Raw genomic sequence first — 23,735 nt, forward strand, 5'->3', positions numbered from 1 at the left:
TAATATTGGTTTTAAAGCTCTCAGTAAAATACCTATGATAAAAGTGAAAAGATTTTCTATTTGCTTGAGCTTGAAAGGCAATTATTTTTATACTTGAGGTTTTCTATATTCTGAATTAGCTAGAATTTTATTTGAAGAAAGGGGACCAGAAAAGATGAGCTAAAAACTTCAAAGATTTCTAAAGTATGAAAAATTCTCTTTTTGCCTTTTACTTTGATATTATTCCAAATCACTCAGTAATCAAACCAATTAGTAATAAATATTGTACTCCATTCTCCCCCGGTACACTCAGTATTTTGGTTTTACTTTTTAGAATGTAGTATGTTGTAAAGACAATTACATATTCACAAGCCTCCATGTTCTCTGATATATTCCCAAACTCACACAAAAACGTATATTAGAAATTTGTACAATTATTAAATATAGATGTTATTAAGACATAATTTTTCAAATAATTATTACTAGGGTAAATTATGTTACCACGTTATCCTCTAGGAGGTGTATGAAATGTGATTACCTTTGAATTAGGTTGGGGAAGTGAAATGCACATAAAACATAACAAGTGAGAATAGAGAGTAAACAAATGTAGGAACTCCTAGGTAAAAGGCGCTCATATTCACAGGAGCCATGGGAACAAGCCCCAAGTGAAGAACATTACGCACTTGGGGCATTTTCTGTTGGCTGTTATCCTGCTTCTCTTAGCAAAACCAGGATGCGGGCCAGTATATGAGCCAGATTGAAGATGAAGGCTGCACAAACCTGAGGACCCTGGCTCCAAAAAGCACCAGGGAGTTGCCTGAGTTGCCCACCAATATCAACCAGCCTGGATGTGGCCCTTCTGACCAAGCAGGAGGAGGCCTTTCCAACCAATCAGGAGGAGGCATTTTTTTTCTTTCCCTTATTAGCATATTGGACCAGGGTGGGACCCTGAGCAAGAACTTTCTCTAAATACACAGGACCTCCCCTTTGTTGAGAAGGCCCACCTAACTCCTCTCTGTTAGCGCTGTGTCTCCCTTCATCTCCAGCTGTAGCCCCAAGAAAGCTTTGCCTGTACCTTTGACTTTTGGGTCCACCCTTGTTTCTCTCCTTTCTATGGTTATTGTTGGGTCCAAAACCTTCTTGGTTCTTGGTTCTTAGTTCTCTGACCTTCAGGAACACACACTGTTGGTGAAGGTCAAAGAAGCTATTTTGGAATCCCTTTGGATTTGCTACAATTCAACAAACAAGCAATAAATTAGATTATGTTCAGTTGAGAGCAACAGAGACCCAAATCGCCCAATGGCTTAAACACACAGAACATCTGGAAGTATGCAGTCTAGAGCTGATATAGTACTCTCTGCTCCACAAAGTCCTCACAGACACAGGATCACTTCAGCTTACTACTCTGCTACCACTAAAGTATATCCCATATTATCTAAATCCAAAGAATAATCTACATCCCAGACATCAGGATGGAAGAAGAAATTAATAAAGGGCAAAGGTCATCAACATTTTTAGTTTTGTTAAAGGATAACCAAGACTACCTCAGCTTGATTAAAATTTAGATATTTTCCTGACTGTAAATCCCTAATTTCTCTTTTGTTAGAACAATTACTTTAGAAAACTTCTAATTGCAAATTCTTCCTCTGCTCCTCTGAATCGTAGATAAATTTCCCAGCCTCTAGCCAGTTTTACAACCTAGAAATGTCTTTCTCCTGGACCTGGAGATAATCCCTTTCAAATGCAATCAAGAAAGATAGTGCCCCTATTTCCCAGGATCTGTGGGAGCTTAGGAACCTAACTTTGATGAACACTAGTTAGGAAACACAGATGGCCTAATCACAGAGAAAAATATCTGCAAATTCAGGAATGATTCAATGTGCTTAACACATCCCAGAGATCAACCTGTCCCCAATAAAGTCCTGTCCTCTACCACTTTTCACTACTTACTCCACTGTTTAGAAACTACTCCATTCATGGGCACCTGGGTGGCTCAGTAGGTTAAGCTTCCGAGTTTTGATTTTGGTTCAGGTCATCATCGCATGGTCCTGGGATTGAGCCCCGTGTCGAGCTCAGCACTGTCAGCCCAGTGATTAGAATTCTCTCTCTCCCCTCTCTCTCTGCCCCTCCCCTCTTCTCAAAAATAATAAATATAAATAAATAAATATTAAAAATTACTCCATTGCTTAAGAAACCTCCTGCCTTTTGTTTCAATCAATGGAGTTGATTTCAATATCTCTTCCTTATTGCAACAGTCTTGAATAAAGATTTCCTCGTCTATTTAAGTTTTTTCAGTACAATCTGTCTTTGACAAAGATTTTGCCAGAAGTTGCCACATAATATTTCCACCTATTGACTAGAATTTTGGTGGTAGGCCACCGGGAAATGTAGTCTTTCTTTTGAATATCCATATATTAAGTAAAAAATGTTATTATTGTGAAAGAAAAAAACATTTCGAGCTGACAGTAATTTCCATGCAACCATTTACTTAGTAACTTACCATGTGCAAAACAAACAAACAAAGAAACAAAAACAAGAGGTGAATGTTATTTTTTGGCAGTTTTAAAAATACACAATACTATTTTCAATATTCCTTGTGTTTTGTGTCTTTCTTCTTTTGTACATTTACTTATCCTTCAAAATCTAGCTTCATAATTAAAAAATATATCTCTTCAATTGTTTTTTTTTTAATTTTCATGCCTTTGTTCACTAATGACATTGGACATTGTTTTTGTGTTGTGTTGAGGCATTTATATTGCTTCAGTTTTTAATTACTTCTCTTCCCCAGTGTCAGGAACAAAAGCCTCTGGATGACTCATGTTCAGATTGTGTCATGTGTTCATCCTTTATCAATTATTGTGGTCAAAAGGATAGAATGTGTTGTTTTTGTTTAACTTCAGGTTACAAATTCACCCCACCGAATGGGTTTATTTCACAAAACCTATTTAAGATTTACTCAAATTCAGTAAACCCTCATGGAAACAGGGGAAATGTACTGAAACTGATCTTTAAAAAAAAATTTTTTTTAATGTCTATTTATTCTTGAGACAGAGACACAGGGGAGGGGCAGAGAGAGAGGGAGACACAGAATCTGAAACAGGCTCCAGGCTCTGAGCTGTCAGCACAGAACCCGATGCGGGGCTCGAACTCACGGACCATGAGATCATGACCCTAGCAGTCGGATGCTTAACCGACTGAGCCACCCAGGCACCCTGAAACTGATCTTTAATGTTAATGTTTTAGGGTTTTCTTTTGCTCTTTGGTATCTCTCTGTCTCTTTGTTTTTGGTTCTGTCTTTATCTCCCTCCCTTCCCCCCTTGTTTATGAATGAACTGTACTGCTGGATTATTAAAGCTTTAATAAACTGGGTTTTTTAATTTAATTTTTTAAATGTTTATTTATTTTTGAGAGAGAGAGACAGAGCACAAGTTGGAGAGGGGCAGAGAGAGACAGAGACACAGAATCTGAAGCAGGCTCCAGGGTCTGAGCTGTCAGCACAGAGACTGACATGGGGCTTGAACCCACAAACTGTGAGATTATGACCTGAACTGAAATTGGATGCTCAACCAACTGAGCCACCCAGGCACCCCTTAATAAACTATTTTAATATGTGGTAAAGAAAGTTTCTCTGTGTTACCTCTCAATTTCAATACAGGAATGCAAATAAACTTTATTCAAAGTTACTTTAATCTTTTCCTAACTTATGCAACTAAGTTGTGATCTTTTTAAGAAGAAATAATGTATTTTGTTTCTCAATATATGCCTAATCTTGAACGCAGAGTTATTTTTGTTTGCTGATTGCTAATATGGCTTAGGAAAATAAATGGAAAATGATTTTTGGAGTGTTCACCTTTGAATGGTGAAATAAATTTTAGATGATAATTATTTAATGATAGATATGATAGTTACATTCCTTATTAATTGCATATTAATAAATTAATTTTAATGCTGAGCAATTACACTACAGTTGGTTAGCAATGACTCTGGACCAGAATAAACTTTACCGAATACTATGGTGCTCAATGAGCATGGACGTACTAAAACTACCATGAATGCTCTTTTTCCAGTAGCAGATATTCACAGTAAAAAATCTGAGCTAATTAGTCACACCCTAAAAGTACCCAGATTACAAACATAGAGTGTGCTAGCCTATCTGGGTGTCCATTTTGAGAGTGTTTATACATAACACATCCGTAGAGCTTTACAATTTATTTCTACCCCACAATTTATTTCTTGTCCTGCAATGATGCTTTATGTATTACTTCTTTGCAAACAGATTTTAACACTGGTTTTACATTTTTTGATATCCTCAAAAACTTCTCATTTCGTATCCTACCCACTTCTTATCCCCAACCCTCTCTCACTTATTTTTAATATCATTTTGTTATTGACTTATTTAAAATTTCTTTAGCACCCATTTTAGATTCATTTTATAGTTATAATACAAAGAATACCATTAAAACTGTCTTTCTGTGGCAATCTTTCCACCCCCGCCCCAAATTATGCTCTATAAGCCAAATTGGGAAAGAAAGAATGTTATAAAAGACATGATAGAAAGAAAGAAGAAATTGCTGGATATAAAATAGATCTCAATAAAGTCAAAACCCAGTTTGTTTGAATTACGATGAGGAAATAAATGTAGTCACTATAAGTCAAGCTCAGGATTTGAAATATAAGATTTTAGAGATATATTTCTGGGGAATATCAAGGTCTTAGGTCCTCTTGCAATGGCTGGCTAAATAGAAGCGTAAATAAAGAGCTGGTGGTTATTGTCAAGATCAAAATCTTAAGACAAGATCAAAATCAAATCTTGTGATACGATTATATGGATATTGTAGTCATTAATGTACATTAATATAGCATAAAGTTGAAGAATAATTGTGAGATCAGTTTAGACAGTGCATGTGAAAAAAGAGATAAGATTCATTGTTAAAGTAAAATTATCTACTTTTTTAATTTTTAAATTAAAAAAATTATTTATTTTTGAGAGAGAGACAGAGAGAGTGTGAGCAAGAGGGGGAGGGGGACCAGAGAGAGGGGGACACATAATCTGAAACAGGTTCCAGGCTCTGAGCTGTCAGCAAAGAGCCCAACACGGGACTCGAACTCATGAACTGAGAGATCATGACCTGAGCCAAAGTCTGATGCTTAACCAACTGAGCAACCCAACCACCCCTAAACTAAAATTATTTTAGATGAGGGAAAAGCCATGATTAGCTGGCATTAAGATTCCAGGCCACATTGGGGCGCCTGGGTGGCGCAGTCGGTTAAGCGTCCGACTTCAGCCAGGTCACGATCTCACCATCTCGCGGTCTGTGAGTTCGAGCCCCGCGTCAGGCTCTGGGCTGATGGCTCAGAGCCTGGAGCCTGTTTCCGATTCTGTGTCTCCCTCTCTCTCTGCCCCTCCCCCGTTCATGCTCTGTCTCTCTCTGTCCCAAAAATAAATAAAAAAAAAAAAAAAAAAAAAAAAAAAAAGATTCCAGGCCACATAAGTGAAAATTTTAGGAGATAGAGACTTTAAAAGTCTGAAATATGTCAATTTGTTCTAGTCAGCTGTCTACTGTCTTTATCAGCATTCTAGAAAGAATGCCATTGGGTTGTCTGTCATGATTCCAAAATGTGAATGAGACTGTCACAGTTGGGCAAACATAAAAATAGAACCAACTTTCCCTGACCAGATAGTACCAAGAAAGCGTTCTCTGGCTTTATTATCTTCTGATAGAAAATAAAATGTGGTCTGGGTCATTTGGAGGCCTCACACTTCACAGGTAGAATTAGTCTTTTTAAACAAAGTTATTTAGTGCCTCCTTATAATAAGTCATTTGAATTCAGCTAAAAAATATATAGGTTTTAATTTACCTTTACTTACTGCATTGAGTAATTGAGATTGGAAAACATCAGTGTGCTTCCTCTCATAAACTCAAAATCAAATATTTTATGTGATATGATTAAAGGGGCAAAGACACTAAAATTTTTAATCCACTAGATTATTGCAGGGTAGGATGTGCTTATATGCTGTCTCAATTAATTAGATTATAAATTATTGCTGGCAAAAATGGTGCACATATTCATTTTAATAACATGTTATCCAAAACACTGCTATGTTGAAATCTAATCATTACTAATAAATAAAATTGAGCACTAAATATGTAATTTTGTATTCTTTGCATGAGAGCATAGACCTTCCACTGAGTTTGCATTGTCAAGAGTTAAACTTATAGATACACCTGATCACAAATACTCTGATTGGTGATTTTTCAGGAGGTTTATCACATGTCACATTCTGTACCTTCTACTTACTTATTTTCTATCAGAATATTCTTTGAATGCTTCCTTTTTATGTGATTATTTTCTTATGTATGGTAAATGCACAATATCTTACCTTTGACCGTTGGTCTTACATGTATAGTGTTACCTCCCTAGTTTTGATTATTTATTTCACTTTCCACCTAGAATCTATTTTTACACACTACCAAATGTGTATAAAACTGAAGGAATAAAAATAAATAATTCATGTAATTGAGATTTTTGAAGAAGTACTGGAAATTACTTAATATCAAGAAGAAGAAGCACTCTAGAGAAGAGGATGTAGAAAAAAAACTAAGATGGAATTCAGGAGCTATTATTTAACAAAGAATAATCAAATGAAGACATAATGAAAAGTAATGCTAGAAAAGTAATAGTAGTTAATGTGATCTGAACGCTGATTAAAAGTTCTGAGACTCGGGGTGCCTGGGTAGCTCAGTCGTTGGGCTTCTGACTTTAGCTCGCAGTTCATGAGTTCGAACCCTGTGTTCATTATAAGATTAGAAAATAAGAATAGTATTGGGGCGCCTGGGTGGCTCAGTTGGTTGAGTGTCCTGATCTCTCATTTTGTGAGTTCAAGCCCTGCGTCGGGCTCTGTGCTGACAGCTCAAAGCCTGGAGCCTGCTTCAGATTCTGTGTCTCTCTTTCTCTCTGCCCCTTCCCTGTTCATGCTCTCCTCCTCTCTCTCTCAGAAATAAATAAACATTAAAAGAAGAAAAAAAGTTCAGAGACTTGATACAATTAGCTATAGGCTATCTTTTTAAATTCCCAAGTGAAATGTTTATTCAATCAACAAATATGTGTATTCATTCATGGAACAAATGCATGTGAATACTACATCAGTGTATAATTTGGAAAGAAGCTTCTCTGTCTCTCCCTCTTCTCTCTCTCTTCCCTTAAAGAAGATATCAATCCAAGAGCAATACGAGCTATAATACTGTCTAATAGTTAAAAACCCAGTAATACCTGATAGTCGCTTAATCAGTATGTGTTACTCAACAGGTTTATATACATAAAAATGGGGACAATTATACAATTCATTAATAAAGTTTTTGACAGTATTGAATGAAATAATTCATGTTGTGCTTTAACATTATTTTATGGCTGAGGACCTGTCTCTGACATATAAATCAGTATCACTCAGATGTGGCAAAGTCAGGCAGTAAGTTCTGGGGGTTCCTTCTCTTATTCACATATTAATAATGTCCAGGGAATCTTTCCTATCTATGCCTATTGTCCAGATAAGTACAACCAGTCTTATGTCTTTAAATATGATATTATATGCTTAAAATTTCACTTTTATAACTTCAACTCATCTTTTTCTTTAATCCTCTAGACTCGTATTTCCAACTTTCTCCATGATGCCTCTAATTGGATATCTAAACTTAAACTTAACATGTCCACAACTGAACTCCCAAACTTTTCTTCCAATATCTGACCTAGCCTCAGCCTGTGATCCCTCTAATTTCTCAGGCCAAAAAAAACTTTGTGCTTTCTTTGAATTCTCCTTTTTTCCCTCTGCTCTCATTCAATAATATTTTATATATTATTGTATATAAATATATTTATTATATACATAATACTATAATATTTTATAGTATTTCAAACATAAACTAAAATATATCAAGTATTTATACTTTAGTAATTCTGGAATTTTCACTTTCATATTACTGTTAATTCTTCCAGTATTTTCATACAAAATAAACAGAATATTCTTTTTAAAAAATGTTTCTAATGAAAATTAGAATTATCTGAGATATATTTGCAACATTAGGTTTGGATTTAGCAAAAGTGCCTTATTATGTTGGGGCTGCTATAACAGAATACCAGACTGGCTAGCTTATAAACAGCAGAAATGTATTGTTCATAGCTCTAGAGTTTGGAAGTCCAAGATCAAGGTGCCAAAACGACCAGGCAAGAGCCCTCTTCTGGGTCAGAGACTTCTCAATGTGTCCTTACGTTGTGAAAGGGGGTAGGGGCCTCTTGGGATCTATTTTATGAGAGCATTAATCCAATTCAGGAAGGAGTCATCCTCATGACTTAATCACTTCCCAAGAGCCTCATCCTACTAATACCATGAACTTTGGGATTTAGAATTTCAACAAATTTTTGGAGGACACAGACATTCAGACCTTAGCAAGGGTTGTTTCAAATTTCTTTTCTGCCATTTGGTAAGTTAGGTGTTATATAATACTGATCAATTGTGAAAGACAGCAAACTGTTCTCCTTCCACTATGTATATATCCATTCCTCACTTCTTCCTGGACACCCAGTAACACCATTACAGCTCCCAAATAAATGGAGATGCATACTAGTAGCTCCGGTGGTTCCACGAAAGAAAAATGTATTATAGAATTCAAGAAATGTATCAGGTAACTTAGATATTCTGATACTCAGTTCTTATAAGATCTGGTTAATAACAATAACTTCAGAAAGTAGATGAAAATGTGAAGACATAATTTGTAGAAAAATGTCAGCAGCAGTGACTGTATCTTCAAACCTGCTATATTATTTACATGTTTTTCTCTCAGGCTTTCAGGTCTTTAATTGTATAACCATTAAATTTCTCAAATATATATGAAATATACATTATATATAAAAAATACTATACACCTATATAAGTGGTAATTTAATGGCTATCCTATTTTTTTATATATATATATATATATATATATATATATATATATATATATACAAACACACATACATATGTATATATACACATATATACATATATATACATATATACATACACACACACACACATATATATATACATATATATGTGTGCATATACAGATGACCCATTAAATTACCAAAGAGATAGAAAGATGATGCACCAAAGAGAGAGAAGGAGAGAGAGGGAAATAGGTTTAATGTGAATATGATATTAAAGTATGGGAAATATGAAGGAAAATCCTGCAAAATAATCACACATTTGTTTTGACCTTATAGATAATATGTGTATATTAAATTTCAGCTTATGTGAATTTATTTTTAAAGCACAGCTATGAGTATTTTCATTTTCCTATGATTCAAAACAATGAAGTACTATTGGTTTTCTCTCTGTGTTATTTTTTTTAACTATGTGGTATAGGTGAGTTTGGTTTATATATCCTGTATAATTCAAATTTGCTGTTTACATAGAGCATTTACAGAGTTTATTTAGACAAGTTTAAAACCTCCAGGAAACTGTGAAAGGTGATGTCTTGTTTGTGTTTTCTCTTTATTCTGTGATTTTACCAAAATCTCTTAAATGCTTTAATACAGAAAGAATTAAATATATCAAGGAGTATCAAAGTATTATGATTATAACAAGCAAAGGTTTTAAATAGTTGTACTGTTAAAAATCTCTTGCAGTCTAATACCTGAATCTAACTGGTTCTTCTAATTCCAATAAGTTCTTTTGCTCTCCTCATTCTTTTTTATTTTATTATTATTAAAGATATAATTGACATGTAACATTGTGTAAATTTAAGGTGTACAACTCATTGATTTGATACAACTCATTCATTTGATACATATATTGCATTATGTTTACCAGCACTATAGCATTAGCTACAACCTATTGAGTCACATATTTATCATTTCTTTTTACTTGTGGGAACAAGTTTCTTAGCAACTTTGAAGAACATAATGTATTATTGTTTATTGCAACCACTTGCTTTGCATTAGATTTCCACAACTTTTTTTATCTGCTAGTTGCATGTTTGTACCTTAAACGTCTCCTGAATTCCCCCATCCCCAGCCCAGGTAACTATTATTCTACGCTCTGTTTTTATGAGTTTAGCTTTTTTATTTTACTTGATTAATTAAGTACTTAATTAATTTTAAAGAGAGAGTGAGAGCCTGAGTGGGGAAGAGAGGCAGAGGGGTATATAGAGAGAAAATCTTTTTTTTTTAATTTTTTAACGTTTTTTATTTATTTTTGAGACAGAGAGAGACAGAGCATGAACAGGGGAGGGTCAGAGAGAGGGAGACACAGAATCTGAAACAGGCTCCAGGCTCTGAGCTGTCAGCACAGAGCCCGATGCGGGGCTTGAACTCACTGACCGCGAGATCATGACCTGAGCCGAAGTCGGCCGCTTAACCGACTGAGCCACCCAGGCGCCCCTATAGAGAGAAAATCTTAAGCAGGCTCCACACTCAGCACGAAGCCTATTCAACATGGGCTCAAACCCATGACTCTGGGGTCATGACCTGAGGAGAAATCAAGAGTTGGACACTCAACTGACTGAGCCACCCAGGGGCCCCAAAGTTCATCTTTCTTAGATTTCATTTATAAGTGATAACATTCAGTATTTGTTTTTCTCTGTCAACTTATCTCACCTAGCTTAACGCTCTCAAGGTCCCTTCATGTTGTTGCAAGGTCCCTTCATGTTGTTGCGATTGACAAGATTTCCTTCCTTCTCACAGATGAACCTTCCATTGTATATATACCAGTCATCCACTGATCTAGTGGACTTTATCCAGTCATCCACTGATATACTTGGGTTGTTTCCACATCTTAGGTAATGTGAATAATGTTGCAATAAACAGAAAGGGCGAATTTTGATATGCTGTTTTCATTTCCTTTGAAAATATACTCAGAAGTGGGATTGATGGATCATATGGTAGTTCTAATTTTAATTTCTGGAGGAATTTCATGCTGTTTTCCATATTGACTGAACCAATTTACAAGTGTTGCCTTTCTCTGCAACCTCATCAACACTTGTTGTCCCTTACCTTTTCCTGATAACCATTCTAACAGATGTGAAGCAATAACTCACTGCAATTTTGTTTTGCATTTGCCTGAAGATTAGAGATTTTAAGCATCTTTTCATGTACTTGTTGTCCTAGATGTCTTCTTTGGATAAACATCTATTCAGTTCCTCTGCTCATTTGTTAATTGGGTTGTTTCTCTGTTATTGAGTTATATGAGTCTTTTATATATTTGGATATTAGCTTCTTATCTGATATATGGCTTGTAAATGTTTTCTCCTATACTGTAGGTTGCCTTTTCATTTTGTTGATGGTTTCTTTGCTGTGCAGAAACTTTTTTTATATAGTCCTATTTGTTGTTTTTTGATTTTGTTGCTTGTGCTTTTAGTGTAATATCCAAAAAAAAAAAAATTGCCAATATCAATGTCAATGAGTTTCTTTCCTATGTTACTTCTAGGAGTTTTATGGTGTCTGATCATGGGTTTAAGTGTTTAACTCATTTGGAGTTAACTTTTATAAATGGTGTAAGATATGGGTCAACTTCATATTTCTGCATGTGGATATCCAGTTTTCCCAACACCATTTGTTGAACACACTATCTATTCCCCTTGTCAAATATTAGTAGACCTTATATTCAGGGAGTAATTTCTGGGATTGTTATTCTGTTTCATTGGTGTATGTATTTATTTTTATGCCAGTGCCATATTGTTTTAATTACTATAGTTTTGTAGTACAGTTGGAAGTCATGAGGTGTGATGCCTCCAGCTTTGTTCTTCTTTCATGTGATTGTTTTGCTACTAGGAGTCTTATAGACAAACTCACAGCAAACATCATCCTGAACAGTGAAAATACTTCAAGCTTTTCCTCTAAAATTAGGAACAAGACAAAGACAAAGTTGCCCACTCTCACCACTCTTATCCAACATAGTACTTAAAGTCTTAACTAGAGGAATTATGCAAGACTAATAAATTAAAGGCATTCACTTTGGAACAGAAGAGGTAAAATTATCATTATTTGCAGATTATATTATTTTATATAGAAAAAAATACTAAAGACTCAACCACAAAACTGTTGGAACTAATAAAATAATTCAGTAAAGCTGCAGGATATAAACTCAACAGAATCAGTTGCATTTCTAAATATTAACGATGACTATCTGAAAAAGAAATAAAGGAAACTTTCCTACTCACAATAGCATCAAAACAATAAAATACTTAGGAATAAGTTTAATTAAGGAAGTGAAAGATCTATACAATGAAAACTACAAGATGTGGATGAAAGAAATAAAGAGGGCATAAACAAATGGAAAGGTATCCTATATCTATGGATTAGTAGACCTAATATTGTTAAAATGATTAAACGAAGCAATCTACAGACTCAATGCAATCCCTATCAGACTTCCAACAGCATTTTTCACAGAAATAGAAAAAAACAATCCTCAAATTTGTACATAACTGCGAAAGATCCCAAATAACCAATGTTCTTCTCATTCTCAAGAATTAAAAATATATGTATATATTGGGGGAAGCACTTTAAATTATACAAATTAGAATCAAGTAAGTAGAAGCTTTCCTGATTGTTAAAGATACAATAATCTCTGTAGCTAGCAACAGCATACAAGGATACTTTAAGCTTTCCATAGGGAAAAATCTATAGCTGCAATAATCTTGTAATAACCCCTAAAGTTGCCAATGTTAAGGAAGATACATATTTTCATCAATCCTAAAATATGTACTCTGTATGTATTGACTTTTCATATGGAGAAGGAGATAAAACGAAGTGTGAATTTCCACTTTCAGTACAGTATAAAAAGTTGTAAACATAAACTAATGGTTACAATGTAGGTAAAATGTTAAAAATAAATGGTAACTAATACAAATTCTATTTTAGATGCACTCTTCATTTGGTCTCTTAAAAATACATTTTATACAACAAAAGGCACTGAGTGATAGAAGATTTAGATAGCATCTCTACGAATTAAGTTTTGTTATGTATGAGTCATTTTTAATGGCTTCCCCCCCACCACCTCTTTTGGAATTAAATTAAATATAAGAAGACCAGAAATCTGAACTGGTTACATAGATTTTAGACTAATAAATATGTTAACATTCAACAATGGTGTATACATTTTTAAAAACTTTATCGAGAAATATCTAAGCGTGAAGGTATGTGACTGTAAGAGTATGGGTATATATGAGTATTGTAAAACCATTAATGAAATAGTAATTAATTTGAGTAGTTCCTAATACACTTCTGAGTCTTATGCATAAACCTTGGCAGGTGTTAGACAACATGATAGATTCTGAAATGCTGCCAAATGTCAATGATAATGACTGCTTGACAGTGATAAGTATAAAATGTTAGCAGAGAAAATTACTTCAAGTAGATTATTACTGTCAAGCCTCAGCTGGCTGAAAGTAGGAGTGAATATAACAGTTGCTTTGATGTCCCCTAGGGTATGCGCTGGGAGAAAATGTGGGTAGATAGTGGAAAAATTTCCCCTAATTTCTGAGATTTGTGTTCTGTGCTGAAGAAAAGAAAATTGAGGACAACATTATACATTATTACATTCCATCATTTTGAAATAATGTGGAGACTGTTAATGTCTTGTGCTGTTCTTGACTTTAACAATCCCACAAAATAAGTTCTTCTATATATCCTTCAATGTGAAAGTTTGCTTAAATTTCAAATGTATACTCATTTCATCACCACATTTCTGGAAAAGGTAAGGATGCACTAGTGTAAAATCTTTTGGTCTATCATCATATTGGAAAATCTAATAAAATATTTGGAAAAGCTTATCCATTACATGAAATAAATGTATAGATTTATCTAATAGGGTGTTTTGCCACACTCTTGCCCTCCACTACAGCATGCAGGTGTCATACATTCACTGGTAATGAAGTAACTGTTTTAAACTCAATTACACACTAAGATCTGATTTTGGAGGTTAATAGTTGGAATTAAATTGTGTCTAAACTGGTGGTAAAAAAGAACAAGTCAAATACTAAATAAATAGGATAGAATTATTCTCTAATTTTAACATACTCTAAAATTGCATAGAGGAAAAATATAATTTGTCTAGACTCAGTTGTCCAATTCATAGGAAACAAAAGGATCATGAGATAGTTGTGACAATAGTATCTAAAGTCTTCAAGCAGCTGCTTTTCTATTATGTGTCTTGATAGAGTGCTTAATATAGTGTTTGTTTAAAACTAAACAACTCTTCTCCAGCCAATATAAAGGATCTTAGTTCTTTTTCTTACTTTTACATTCACGTGGATATTCTGAAATTTTATCGATATTAAAACAACAGGCAACACAGTAAGGACCATAAAAACTCAGCGAGTTTTGCTCTTTGGCAGTAATTCTAATTTTTTTTCCATCAGAGCAGAGCAATAAAAATGCTGAGAAAAAAAATCTTAATAGGATATATAGCAATTTCCAGCCCCGAAGGCTGAGTTTTTATCTTTTCTATAAGCTGAACCTGCCTTTACTATATTCTTCTGAGTGGTAAAGCCACTTGGGGTGTGTGTGTGTGTGTGTGTGTGTGTGTGTGTGTGTGTGTGTGTGTGTGGAAAGGCAAGGAGAGATTCATAGACCTCCAAGAGTCTCAGCAAAGTTTTGGCTTTCTTTAAATTTAAAAAAAAAAAATTTTATGTTTATTTTTGAGAAGGAGATAGAGCGTGAGCATGGGAAGGGCAGAAAAAGAGGGAGACACAGAATCTGGAGCAGGCTCCAGGCTCTGAGCTGTCAGCACAGAGCCCAACGCCGGGTTCGAACTCACAAACCATGAGATCATGACCTGAGCAGAAGTCTGAGGCTTAACCAGTACCCAGGTGCCCCTCTTTTAAAAAAAATTTATAATTTTTTATAATTATATATTATATAATATTATATTATATTAATATATTAAATTAATATTATATATTTATTTATAATTGAGAGACAGAGAGACACAGAGCGTGAGCAGGGGAGGGGCAGAGAGAGAGGGAGACACAGAATATGAAGCAGGCTTCAGGCTCCGAGCTGTCAGCACAGAGCCCGACGCGGGGCTCAAACTCACGGACTGCGAGATCATGACCTGAGCCGAAGTCGGCCGCTTAACCGACTGAGCCACCCAGGCGCCCCTCTGTTTTGTTTTTTGTAAAGCATTTAACACAATGCTTTTGTGTATTATTCTGCAATTTTTTTTCACACAGTATTATATTTCTATGAGTTAGCCACGTTTTCCCTTTAGTTCTTGCATACGTTGTCTTATAAAATTAAACATATATATATAACCTACAATTATATTCTTATGTGTATACATAGGAAAAGAAACGTGTTCATGTTCACTAGTGGATATGAACAGAATTGTTTACTGCAGCATTGGATAACAGCAAAACACAATCTAGAAGGAAGTCAACACCTATAAAGTTGAGAGAATTTGAAATTGGATGAATTGTGACAAACTTACATCATAACATATCATGCAACAATAATTTATTTTTCAAATACAGAGGTAATTAGTCCTATTTTTTTTTTTTTTTTTAGCTAGCATAAGAGCTATATTCTAAGGGTATCATTTAGAAGTTGACAATCTCTGATTGGAATGCAACTACTATCGTTTTTTAAACCTGCTTAGTTAAGATCAGCCTTTCCCCAGTTTCTCATCTCCCTTTTAGTAACCACCTTGTTAATCTGAATGAGCCAGCTTTGATCCAGAGCTTCTTTTCCCCAGGTGCTTCTATCTGCAGACAAAAATCTTTCACTGTCCATACAGCACTATCAATTATTGATATAATATAGATTCTACAGCTGCTCTACTTTTATAAGTGCTCTAAACCAACAATGAGAATGGCATTAATAAATAAATACCTACCAGGAATTTTGCTGGTTGAAGAACAATATGCTGGAGAAAGGAACTCTAATTTTTTTTTTTTTCAGTTCAATGATTTCAGCTTGAGTTAGACATTGTTTCCTATGAGGTTTGTGGATGAATTGTAGAGCAGGTCAGAGTTTGGCAGAAAAGGGATATTGCCTATGATAGTGTAAAAGGGTCCCTAGGGTATGTATAATACATCCACAATAAGAATGATACGTTACATGCATTAGGATGAGGTTCCCAAGAAGATCATCCTGAAAATAAAAAGATTAACTGTTATGAAAAATTATTTCTTTCCACTAAAATAAATTTAAGACTGTTCAACATAATACTTATAACAGCGCACTTCTACTGGCATCCTCGAAATTTGGTGACACAGATGAGGCTAAAAGGATGGAGAGAAAAGAACATAAGACACAGAAATATGGGATGCCTTGGATAATTAGGTATGCTTTCTTTCTTCTCTTTCTCTTAATGTTAAATTTCTCATTATAACACATCAATTCAGAGAACAATAATTCATTTTGCTTACTGATAAATGTTTATTATGCTTGGTACTGCAATGCACGCTAAAATTACAGTGGTGAGAAAAAGAGAAGTTACCACCCCTCCTGACATACATATGTTACTACTATCTGTACTTTTGATCCCTTGAATCACCAAAGACAGATATTAGTAGATAAATTGTCAAAGATGTTTGTCTTATAGTTAGATTACAGAGTTGAAAATTAAATTATATTTTTGGTATAACTATTTTACCAATACTTATTGTAAAACATGACAAAGAAATTGGTCAGAGTCAAATCATGAATCAGGAGTGTGAGCAGAATTACAAAAAGTAAGCTTGCAGTAAAAAAGAAAATCTGTTTATTGGTTAATCTAGCTATATACACACACACACACACACACACACACACACACACACCCCTACATTCATACATATATGTTATATACTATAAATGTAGAGAGTACATTTTTTATTGCTTGAATTTAGATTCACTGAGTGAGCCCTTCCTAGAGTGTAATATGACTTGGCAAAGCAAAAAATCAAAACAACAACAACAACAAAGAAAGAAAGAAAAAAAGAAAACAATATATTTGTATTAAAAAAGAATTTAATGTTTATTTATGTTTGAGAGAGAGACAGTGTGAGCAGGGGAGGGGCAGAGAGAGAGGGAAACACAGAATCTGAAGCAGGCTTTAGGTGCTGAGCTGTCAGCACAGAGCCTGACATGGGGCTCGAACCCATGGACTGGACTGCTAGATCATGACCTGAGCCAAAGTTGGACGCTTAACTGACTGAGCCACCCAGGTGTCCCTCAAACAATATATTTGTATTAAAACAACTGTTAGAGGTGCCTAGGTGGCTCAGTTGGTTAAGCATCCGAGTTCAGCTCAGGTCATGATTTCACAGTCTGTGAGTCTGAGCCTGGCATTGGGCTCTGTGCTGACAGCTCAGAGCCTGAAGCCTGCTTCAAATTCTGTGTCTTCTTCTCTCTGCCCCTCCCCTGCTTGTGCTCTCTCTCTCTCTGTCTCTCAAAAGTAATGAAAAACATTAAAAAAAATTTAAAACAACTGGTAATATCATTTAAAATTTATTAATTTAATTTATTAATTTATTTTGATTTATTTTGGCTTAATTTTTAAATATAGCTAGGTATTGTACCAGAACATATGTGAAGTAATATTTGTGACCATTCTTTATTGAATATTCCAATTCAAAGAAGAAATACTAAATAGATAATATTGACATGGGAATAATCCTTATTTAAAAAAAAAACAAAATTAATGGAATGGAAAACATATTGTAAGTGAATTAGGTTCAGTACACCATGAAGAAATCACTGGTCTCTGGCACATAGAACCAATGATACATAATATATTTGGAAAACATGTCTGATGCAGCATAGTGGAAGAATGAGGCAAAATGTAAAGCCATCGAACATTATTAAATCTTTCAGTACAAATGATTAAGTAGATTTAATTTCAACTGGATTTTCTGGTTACATTTGACATTGCACTATTTACGTTAGTAATTCACATTTGGGAAGGATGATAAACAAGGAAACATCACTGGTATATCACAGTAGATGCTTGTTGAACCACTCTAAAGAATTGTATATACATATATGTATTTATATATGTACATATATAAAGAAATGGATTAATTCTATTCTCACAGAATATAAATGCATAACATGTAGAAATATTAAAATGTATCAGGGACTTCTGTTTTTACTCTTACAGTTTCAAAATATTTATGCAAGAGATTTTATTTTTTCACAACAGTGTTTACTATAGAGAAACTAACAATTTATTCCACTAAAAATCTAGCTGAATATTTTCTTCATATGAAAGCTATATTACATACTTTAATCTTTTTCATGGTAGGAATATTCCCTAAATCAAAGGACATGAAAATGCTAATAGATAGTATATTGGAAAAAAATGTTCTAGCACCTTCAGAAGTCCAAGAAATTAAATTACAATAACAGGAGTAATAAGAATTAACTTACAACCCCCCTATCAAATTTGTGAAATTAAAAACAAACAAAAAGATAATAATCAATGTTTGTAATGCCCTTCTGTATTAAAAGACAGTGAAGATATAAATTGGTGAAGCATTTTTGGAAATCTTTTTTTTTTAAGTTTATCTATTTATTTTGAGAGACAGAAAGATGGAGAAAATGCAAATGGGGGAGGGCAGAGAGAGGAGGAGAGAAAGAATCCTAGGCAGGTTCAGCGCTGTCAGTGCAGAGCCCAATTCAGGGCTGAGCCAAAATTAAGAGTTGGACACTTAATTGACTGAGCCACCCAGGAGCCACCTTTTTGGAAATATTTTTAAAAATATGTATCAACAATCTTAAAATTGTTTATACCTTTTGACTGTGGCATTTTATTTATTAAAATATATCACAAGGGAGAATTAAAAATCCAGATAAATATCACCTTTGTCAAAATTTGAAAAAAAAATAAGTCCAATGTTACTAAAAGATACTTAACACATAATCACATAAAGTAGAAAAAATTTAATTAAAAAATAATTTATTGCATCCTTTCTTTTTTCCAAGCACCATATTTCATAGATACACAAACAGCACTTACCTTCAATGAACTAAAGGGAATGTGTGTATTTCCTCATTCTACTCCTACTCTTTGATCATGATGGATTGCTCTCCTTTACTGTTTTTTACTTCTCTTTATAGTTTAAATATAACTGCTCCTTAAGACTCAGTGGCTATCCTCTCTCTATAGATTCTTTCTTGCATGTATCATTGAATTTCCTCCTGGTATGATAATAGCTTCAACATTATGTTCCTATCCAGAACTCTTGCCTGTGCTCTGAACCTATATTTCCATTCCAAATCATCTACCCGGATGTCTCAGATGAAACACAAGATTAACACCCCCCAAACCAAACTTTGTAATTTCTCTGAAACCTGCTTTACCCTTGATATCTGTGTTTGGTGAAGAGCTCCAGATCTTTACGGTTGCGGAGAGGAAGCTACCCTCCTGTACCATTCATATCCAGTCATCTTGAATTCCTGTAAAATATTAGTCTTCAGTAATGCCATTATCTAATTCTTTTTCCAAGAGGATCCATTTATTAAACGTGGTATGTCCTCATGGTTTAGGCTAGTAACTAGTATTAAACTAGCTCAATAAATGTTTGCTGAAGGATTGTTGGATGAATGAAAGATACTCGAAAATATCTTTAGAGATATTTCCATTTCCATTAAGAAACTTAATGTTTTTGGGTGATTTAAGTTCTGCCACTAGAATGTTATGATTAAAAATTGACATACAAAATGAAATGGATTCCTACTTACGTAGTTATTAATGAAAATTGATTTTTCTCCCACAGCTATGGATTTTTTAAAAGAAAAATATCCCCTTTCTAGAAATAGAATGCACTCCATAAAGATTCTTTAGAAAAATTCAGATATTAAAATTTCCATTATTTCTATAAGCTGTTCACAAAATAATATGAAAATACAAACAGTTCTGAGTATATTATATCGAGGACAAATTCTATCGTTAATGAAGGTAATGTGGATGCGTGTTTTTCACTGAAATTCAGATTTAAAATCTAAGGATTGTATTAGAAAGACAAAAGGAAACAATCCTTTAAAGTAATTTTAAAATATGTATGAGAATTTCTATACAGGAAATTCACTTATTTACTTTCCACTTCAATAAATATTTATTGAGCATCATTACACGACATTGTTCTTGGTACTAGGATACATTAGTGAACAATAGAGACAAAGTTTCTTGCCTACATGTGGCTTACATTTTAGTCATAGTCAATAAATTGGAATAGACAATAAATAATACATATGGTAAGTAACTGAATTTTATGTCATAAATTATATGAAATAAACCAGGTGGTAAAACAGGGTTAAGAGGAATGAGAATGTTTACAGAAAATGATAGATGTAATATGAGATCAAATTAGAATTTAAAATTGGGATTAAGTTAGATATCATCAGAAAGGTGAAATTTGAAAAAGATGTTCATTTGTCTAGGTTAAGAGCATTCTTTATTATGCAGATAGCCAATGCCCAAACTGTAAAGTGAGAGAGGAATGGGAGTGTTAGAAAAATAGCTAAAGGGGAAGCAAGAATATAAATATGGTTGCAGCAAAGTGAGGTGAAGAAAATAAATAATAAATAAATAATTGCAGTGATGGAGAGCTGACTCTGAAGGTACCTTTAGGATATATAAGGACTCTGGCTTTTCTTTGTGTAAAATTGGGAGACAATTCAGGTTTCTGGCACAGAACTGATATGATCTGGCCAACATTTCAAAGATCTCTGTGGTTACTTTCAATATTATGTAAGAAAATATTTAAAAAAATAAAAATAACTATTTAAAAGACCTAGTGTGGTTTCTGTTTCCACAAGTATTTCTTGTTGGATCATGGTGAGTTAGGTAAAAAATGGCTTCTGAGCATGGGGGTGGGAGGTGGTGGGGATGGAGTTTTTCATCAGTAGAGATAGGCAAGTCAGTGAGTATAGCAGGATGCAAATTAAGTGGGCATCATGATCTTTATATATTTATAAAACATAATAGTGGAGATATTGAATCGAAAGTTTGAATAAAATAACAGATCAATGAAAAGCAAATTCATAACTAGAAATATAAATATGGAAGTTAATACAGAGAATTATGGTAGAGACTGCTAATCATGTAACACAATTTCGTCCCTTCTTTTTCCATTATAATACAATTTTCGCTTGCACAATGCTATTTGACTAGATATTTTTAAGCCTTCTCATCTTAACTTAGTGAGCTAAGTTCTGATCACTGGACCACAAGCAGAAGTAATGTATGCTAATTACACATCTAGGACTTAAGACATGAGACATGCTTCCTGGAAGCAATCTTTCTTCTCCCCAATGATTGGAAACCAGGTATGAATTTGAACCATAAAGACAGTAGCATTATAGGGAACTGTGAGGTAATTGTCCGGATGACATTTAGGTCTCTGAGGTACAAAGATGAAACACTTATTTCAAAATTCTAATGAAAGACAATAATCTTTATGTTGTATAAACCACTGTATTTCAAGGTCTCTTTGATATAACAACTTTGACCCTAAAATACACAGACACTAGAATCACAAATGTGTGATATTTATTTAAGACAACTTCTCACTTTTTAGTTCTGGGTTAACTGTATTTCAAAAAGCTCTAAAAACTTGCAAAAAGGGAAAGTGTCAGTTATATTTCAGACAACTGTGAGAAATAACTTCTGGCAGAGTCTTGGAAACAAACCACCGTATTCTTCCTTGTATATTAACATTTTCTTTAATTTCTTGGCCAATTTTTTTCCAGAGGTCTCCTCTGCCAAGATTAGCAAGCACTGCAACCCCATCTGTCCTTGCACCCTAAAGTAAATTTAATTGAATAAGTACATAGCTCTCAGTGATTATGATCACAGAATGTAGATCAAATATATAATGAATTTGCCGATTTCAACTTTTTGTGCTCTTTTTTTTTTACATACTTCATTATCTGTCATTGATATATAGGCATTAAAGTCCACCAGTACTTTTTCACGCATGTTAACTTCTTCCATTTTTATTTTTTAAAAAAGTACACATCAGTTTAATAGTATAGATTTATCTACATGTTGACCTATTGTTTTACCCAATCATATTCAATTAAAATAAATAGAAATGTCTTTTAAATATTTTAGGAATTTTTTGACAAATATATTCACCACAGTCATCCACACCATATCCATATTTAGCATATAAAAGTTAAAGTATTCTTAATTATGGTCTGAACTCTACATTTTCTGGAAATACATTATGAATCCTTGTGTTGAAATTAATCATCCTCTCTAAATCAAAAGAAATGGACAGCAGTCACTGAACTGCAATTCTGGGAGACTAACTGAATTGCATTTCTGGGAAGACTACCTGTAATCTCCGAGGCATATATTTCAGAAAGAAAACACTAAACTAAGGATTTTCAATCATATCATTTTCAAAGGGAATGAGTTTACATTTTCTCTAAATATAAAAATGTGTACTAACTTCTGCCTTCAGCCATAAAGAGGTAACAAGAGGTTTACTCTCTTAAGCAAACAAAGAACTAGAAAGTATATGAAATAGTGGTTTTCAGACATTAGACAAAAGGCAACAGTGGACAATAATTCCTGAAGTGGGAGAGATTCCAGTCTGCAAAACAAAAAAAAAAAAAAAAAAGGAAATGTGAACAGAGCCAGCCTGTAGTCCCTTGACTATCGTAGAAGCTAGAACTTACAGGGAAGAGCTCCAGAGAGGAGAGAGCTCTTTTTTTTTAAATGTTTATTTATTTTAGAGAGAGAGAGAGAGAGAGCACACAAGAAGGGAGCAGGCAGAGAGAGAGAGACATAAGATTCAAATGAAGTGGGTTCCATGCTGATAGGAGAAAGTCTGAGCGGGGCTCAAACTCATGAACCCAAGATCATGACCTGAGCCGAAGTTGGACACTTAACCGACTTAGCCATCCAGGTGCCCAAAAGGAGAGAGTTCTACAAAGAAATAAAGAGTTCCAGAGATTTTCACAGAAATCTGACTGAGTCTTTACATTAAGCAGAATCAGAGAATATGCATGAGAAAATAACCAGAAACTTGTAAAAGAAACTCTAGAAAGGATCAAGTTGTCCTGAGGCTCATCTAGGGTAAAGAATTATCTGTGTTTCCACCAGCCAAAATACAGAAATCAATAAAATATAGGACTTGAGGGTTGTTGAGTAGAGTACTCAGAATGACAATGTCTTGATGGTGGGTCAAAATTCCTACAAAGTAATGCCCTGCCTAATAAAGCTTAAAAGTGCATTTATAAAGGGTAAAACTGCTTCCAAATAGTGAAGTTTTGTCACAGAACAAAGGTCAAGGATATTTTTTTGTATCCAATTTTTATATAAAAATTATTTGGATATATATAAAAAAACTGCACATGTTTATATATTTTGATGAGTTTGGACATATGCACACACCCACGATACCATCACCACAATCAAAATACTTAATATATTCATCACCTCCAAAAATTTCTTAGTCAGAGCACCTGGGTGGCTTAGCTGGTTAGGTGTCCAACTCTTGATTTCAGCTCAGGTCACGATCTCACAGTTTGTGAGATTGAGACCTGGGTCAGGCTCTGCATTGACAGCGCGGATACTGCTTAGGATTCTCTCTGACCCTCTCTCTCTGCCCCTTTCCCTCTTGTCCACACTAGCACACATGCTCTCTCTCTCTCTCTCTGTAAAAATAAATAAATAAATATTTAAAAAAATCTCAGTGTTCTTTTGTGATTCCTTCCTTCCTTCCTTCCTTCCTCCCTCCCTTTTCTTCTTTCTTTTCTCTTTTTCTTTCTCTTTTTCTTTC

At 34.2% G+C, this 23,735-nt stretch overlaps 1 long non-coding RNA gene across 1 annotated transcript in view; it reads right to left on the reverse strand.

The window, feature by feature from the left end:
• Positions 1 to 15,856: 15,856 nt before the first annotated feature.
• Positions 15,857 to 23,735, reverse strand: part of LOC132680282 (uncharacterized) — a 37,973-nt gene continuing 30,094 nt past the window's right edge. Inside the window, exon 3 of the long non-coding RNA XR_009610609.3 lies at positions 15,857 to 16,107. This is a non-coding gene — a long non-coding RNA (uncharacterized LOC132680282). The remainder of the gene's footprint in view (positions 16,108 to 23,735) is intronic.

The sequence above is a fragment of the Panthera onca genome, chromosome A1 (genome assembly GCF_046562875.1).
Source record: "Panthera onca isolate mPanOnc1 chromosome A1, mPanOnc1 haplotype 2, whole genome shotgun sequence".
NCBI lineage: Eukaryota > Metazoa > Chordata > Mammalia > Carnivora > Felidae > Panthera > Panthera onca.